General features: G+C 31.6%; 1 protein-coding gene across 8 annotated transcripts in view; it reads right to left on the bottom strand.

The window, feature by feature from the left end:
• Positions 1-6,000, bottom strand: part of LOC107626576 (putative disease resistance protein At3g14460) — a 53,591-nt gene that overhangs the window by 8,809 nt on the left and 38,782 nt on the right. For 3 of the 8 annotated variants that reach the window (XM_021114880.1, XM_021114834.1, XM_021114892.1), the window contains 2 exons: positions 5,629-5,885; positions 5,276-5,532 (listed from right to left, as the gene is read on the bottom strand). The gene's annotated coding sequence lies outside the window, so the exon portion shown is untranslated. Of the gene's footprint in view, positions 1-2,418; positions 2,792-2,887; positions 2,984-5,187; positions 5,533-5,628; positions 5,886-6,000 lie in introns of those variants that run through there. The other 5 variants (XM_021114840.1, XM_021114845.1, XM_021114856.1 and 2 more) reach the window with 5 other exon arrangements.

The raw sequence follows: 6,000 nt of genomic DNA, 5'->3' as shown, positions 1-6,000 counted from the left end.
AATATGATTTTAATGTTGTCACTTACACACAAAATTTTAACACTAAATTTTCTTAAAATCTATAATTATAAATAATATTTTTTTAATATTTAATTTTGTATAATGTGATGTGATGAGGAGCTGCTCCTTCCAATAATTCAGGTTCAGGCAAGAGGACATTGACTTCAAGTCGTCCCAGCTGGCTCACTAACTTTAGTCCCTTGATTCTACTTTATTTCATGCAGGCAACATAAATGCATCTTGGGGTAAGTTTCAATTTTCAACTAACGTGTTATGTTATGGGACTGGGTTCAATAGTACTACCAAACTAATCTCTCTCAAATACATCAAATCTAAGTAGTTATGCTAATATTAGTTACTAGTCACCACTCACCACTCAGTACTATATTAAGAGTTATGTATTTCTTATACAAAAGATGAAAGAAACATAACAAACTAAAGAAGTCTAAAATAATTATTTCTTATTCAAGCTAATAATGCATGCAATGAAATGAATTTGTAGTGAACAGCAAGGTAGTTGAGATTGAAATTGAAGAATAAATTAAACATGTAAAATGTAAAACCGTAACTAGATTTAAATCGAAAAATCATTTAATTTCATAAAAATTTTTAAAATTTATTGGCTTATCCAAAATTGTAATATTAAAAGATTTTAAGAATTGAATTTAAATTTTGTAGTAATGGCTCATACTTGTGTTTTTAACTCATGAAAGACTTAAAGAAATTGCAAGTTGAGGAAGGTTTCAACTTTGTACGAACAAGGCAATAGTACGATTTTCTGCAACTTTATCAGTGATTGAGTGAGAGTTTGAGACACTCATGATTATTTCTTTTTTACTTGTTATTTCTTTCTACACAAAAAAAGGGGCTCTTTTTGAGAGATAAACTACACTTTAAATTGTTAAATAAGAGTGTTGGAAGCTATATATATCATGACCTATTCTCTGTTTTCTGAAGTACTGTTTTAATAGGTTTGCGCTATTCCCTTACAGTTATTACTGGTTCAATTCAGAAATTAAAAGAAAAAGAAGACCTACAGCTATAGAATTGCAAGTTGAGGAAGCTTTTAACTATTGCACGAACAAAATTTCGACATTTGCATGTTGTAAAGAACTATAGATAATTACAGCATTAGGCGCTCATGATGATTCTTTTATTGGAATATTTAGAAATACACTAGTATTTTTACCCGTAATACTATTACGGAAATATAAGTCTTTTAAAATGAAGTAAGTCCTGATATTATAAATTATGACACGAAAAATTTATAGCATTAAACGATTTTTATAAAATGGTTTTAAGGGCAAAAGTCCCCATCGGCTAAGAAGACCAGAATCTTAAACAAAATTAAATAATAAATTTTAGTTATTATTTTCAAATGAAAGAGTTTAATTTTTTTACTTAATCTTAACATTCGTTATCTAAAATTTAAAAGAATTTAACGTGTATATTTTTATATTTGATTAGGTATTAAGTTTGTTACACAAATAGAAATAATTAATTTTTATTGTTTTTAATAATAAGTAAAAACTACAATAATAGTTCTTTGTACCTAGTGTTACTTCTAAAAATTAAAATGATTTTTTTTTATCAAAGATACAGAAATTCGAACTCACGATCAATATGAGAGACTATGCCATTTGAGGTATAACTCATTAGCAAAAATTAAAATGATTATAATAAACATAATTATAATAATAAAATATAATTTTCATTTTTTAAACTTTTAATTTATAAATTAATTGTTGCGGTTATAAATTTATTGTGTTGTTTATAACGGTAAGATATAATAAATATAGAAATATGAATTCAATGTATTTGGAGGTTACAAATTTATTGGATTCTATTTTTTAGTTTTTTATTTGTATATTTTATTTTTTTTGCTGATTTGGAAATAGTAGTTGATTTGGCAAGAATGGAGTGGTTGATTCTAAAGTTGTGCCAAGTAAACAATATTGTTGACATGGCATTAGTAGGAGGAAAGAAATGTCTCAAAAGTAATATGGTGCATGCTTATGTATCTACTTTTATATATTAAGAATAGATAGATATAATAGATTATCATGAAATTCTATGGAGTTTAAAACCAAGAGTATTTTTCAACGAAATTAAAGTGGTATATGCATGCTACATTGTTACATAACTAACTGTTAAAATTATTCTTCTGAAGGTGTCACTGATTCCTTAGTAACAAGACAAGTATCGGTAGTAACCTAGAAAATTCATAGCAGTGGAGTGCTTATTTGGCTTTGCTCTAACTTTTCATTCTTTAAATCCTTTCTTGCAAATGGTGTTGTTTTCGTGTCACCGACGGACACTATATAAAACTAGGAATATTTTAGTACCACATTTTAAAGCTAGTTGATAGCTGATGCATCATTTTCAGTAATATTTCTGAGTTTAGTACAACCAATTTGAATTTAGTTTCCTTCGGTTATATGCGCAACTCTTTGTACAAGGATATGAACACATCAACAAAATGAAACCAATGAAACACGAGCAAAACTTCAGCAGAAAAGCAGCTGCTGTTTACAAACTTTCTGGTAGTTCCACAAGAGAGCTCAGATTGCCATCACAACTCTGAATTGAAGAACTATGAGTTAAGAATCCCCAGTTAATCGAGAATAGATTAGACCATCTGATTATTCACTTGATCAGGTTAATATACTAATGGGAATGTAGAGAGACACTCCAAAAATTGTTTTGCCTGGGCCTCACACATAGGAAGATGATCAGAACTTGCTTGATAAATACACAATGATGTGTTCAACATTGTTGCCTTCCTTTTTAGCTTCAAAAACAGAACCGAAAGAGACAAATTCAGCTTTAGGAAAATTTGACATCAAAATAATAATACTACAATGGTAAATTTTACAAAAGTACTTACATGCTCACCAAGTTGCAACGGCCAAAGAAGCTGCATAATGCACATTTTCATGGCTGAATCTATAAAGAAAACAGATCCATTTATCTCTTCAGGCCCCTGGAAAATATATTTGAGTTGGTATCTAAAAGTGACACTACGAGATAGTGCAATTTAAAATATCAATCCCCATAGATCCATCAAGTTTATAGTTACCTTCATAGAGAGTTTATCTGCAACTCTTCTTGCAGCATTCTCCGAGCGAAGGACAGTCTTGAATTTGAAGTAGTAACAGAGAAGAAGGCAGCTTTTCTCCTTCCATATTCTCCAAACTGAAGTAAATTATAAAGAGAAATAGAGTAACTATACCAACCTGAAGTTAAAATAGAAATCTCCTCTTCTGATCCCAATATATTAGTCCAGTTTACCACATTGAAAGAACTTGTAGATTGAATGAAGGTAATGTAAATATGGTTTCTATTGTACAAGATTATGTGCTGATATCTCATCATATAATCATACATGGCAAAAACAGTAAATTTGATTCATCCATTTGCTTAATACATCTAGAGAAATACTCAAAAGTTCTGGATACACAACAATGAATTCTTGTCTTCCTCTTTAAATTGTGGCAGCATGAGAAACATAAAGATTATCAAAACTCATCACCAATACGCTCGAGCTTATCAAACCTTGAATCCACAGGGACTTAAGAGATGGCATCTGTCCAAGTGAAGGCAGCATGCAGCAATTCTTGCAATACACCAGAGATACACGTGTCATGTTTTGGTAAGAGGAATGCCCAAACCAATCTGGAAATATTGTACCTCTGTATCCATCAATTGCCAACTCTTTCAAGCCATGGTGCAGTCGCAGGCTGTCGAGGATATCTCTTTCCGTTTGTGTGTTTGAAACCATATCATCGTCTGAACACCATTTCAACAATAAGTAGTCAATGTGATTTTTATCTATTATCCTTGCACTCCTTGCTTCTTTGCCTTCAACAACATTTTCCAACTTCTTAATCTCAAATGTTCCATGAAGATTTACAAGGCCTCCTAATTCTTGGATTCCATTCTCTTCTTGTCTTCCCACAACAAAATCACTTAAGAATTGCAACTCTTTCAATTTGCTTATTCCTCCAGGCATTTCTTTCAAAGGGAGTTTTTCAAATATCAAGATGCAGTAAATTTACAAGATTGTGCATGCCACTGGGCAACATGGTCAACTTAGTCCATGAGAGATCTAAATAGCGTAGATGAATCAATTCACCTATTGAATCAGGCAATACATCAAGTTTATCAAATGATAAACCTCTCAAGTATTTAAACTTTGATGCTATGCTTTCCATGCTAAACAAATCGTTGACATAAAAGGATGTCCTCAGAGATTCCAATGTAGCAATGGAATTAAAATTTTCTGAGACTGAACGATTCAGTTTTCCAAATAACTTATACTTTGTCATGTATAGTATTTTTTTTCCTTACTTTATATATTTTCACCTTAGGAGTTGTTTGTTTAATCTTTAGGTAGGATTATTGATATACATCTTCATCTTCCGATGTTCTGTGCAATAGACACATGATAAAAGAAAAGTTTCCAGCAACATAACGCAACAAGAAGCCAAGTTGAGAAATGTGGTTTATAGATATTGATTATTATCACCATCATTATTATTTTTGGTATATTGATTTTTGCTTAGATTATAATTGGGACATGCTACTATGGTTTAAGTACTGCATTAGTGACCCTCTACTTGTGACATTCCTGGATCTTGATGAGCCAAGCCAACTCTTATTTAAAGTATTTTAACAACTGACAATGCCGTGGAAGTACTTAATGAACTGAATTTCCTTTTGGAAGAACATGATTCTTAACTTTCATTTATTCAAGGAAAATTGGGTATATGCCAAGAGATTATTAGTTCTTGTAAACATCCCTGCAAGCTGCAAACATTTCAAGGTAATTAACAGTTGATGCATTATATTCAGTTCTAATTATAAACAGCGTTCTTAATAAATATTCTTGAGTTGAGTACAACAACCAAATTGAATTTGGTTTCCTTCGGTTATATGGTATATTCAACCAAGCTAGAAACCAAGATTTTTCCTCCTCGTGTGCACCTTTGGAAACATTAAGCTACTAGTCATATAGCATCTACCTTAATATAATTTTTGTAGTCATCTAATCTTACGAGAACCCTATATATTTATGGTTCTTAGGCAATAGACTTAATTGTATTTTACAGTAACATTGTAAAATTACTTTTCACACTAAGAATGGTGGGAATAAATTAAACCTGTGAAAGGCAATTGTTAATACCAGCAAATTATTGAAGATAAGACAGAACAACACAACATCAAATTTTAATGTGGGGAAAAACCTCTCAATGTGAGAGGAAAAAACCCCACGGGAAGGTAAAAATATTCACTATTTTCCAAATCAAAGCTACAAACAAGTCTCAAAACTTAGACATGCAGAACTCTTGTCCAAGAACATAACCACATAAACTAAATGGTGAAATCAATGATACAATAGATAGCCGTTGTTTACGTACTTTTTGGCTAGAGAGCACGGATAGCGATCACACCTCAAAGTTGAAGGACTATGAAAGAACCTTCTTGATAAATACACAATGATGTGTTCAACATTGTTGCATTCCTCTTTAGCTTCAAAAACAGAACCAAAAGGGACAAATTCAGCTTGAGAAAAGATTGACATCAAAATAATATACTGCAATGCAAAATTTTGACAAATGTACTTACATGCTCACCAAGTTGCAATTGCCACAGAAGCTGCCTAATGCACATTTTAATGGTTGAAACCAGAAAGAAAGCAAATCCTCCAGCATTGCAGTTATCTATCAAAGATCAATACCTCTAGATCCATCAAGTGTATGTTACCTTCATGAAGAGTTTAGCTGCGACTCTTTTTCTTGTAGCGTTTGCCGGGCAAAGGACAGTGTTGAATTTGAAATAGTACCAGAGAGAAAGGAAGCTTTTCTCCTGCCATATTCTCCAACCTGAAGTAAATTGCAGAGAGGAATAGAGTAACTATACCAACCTGAAGCTAAAACAGAAATCACTTCTTTTGATTGAATGAAGGTAATGTAAATATGGTTTGAATTTATATAAAGA

Source organism: Arachis ipaensis, chromosome B02 (assembly GCF_000816755.2).
Source record: "Arachis ipaensis cultivar K30076 chromosome B02, Araip1.1, whole genome shotgun sequence".
Classification (NCBI taxonomy): Eukaryota; Viridiplantae; Streptophyta; class Magnoliopsida; order Fabales; family Fabaceae; genus Arachis; species Arachis ipaensis.
The sequence above is the reverse complement of the archived record's forward strand: the minus strand, read 5'-3'. Positions and strand labels throughout refer to the sequence as shown.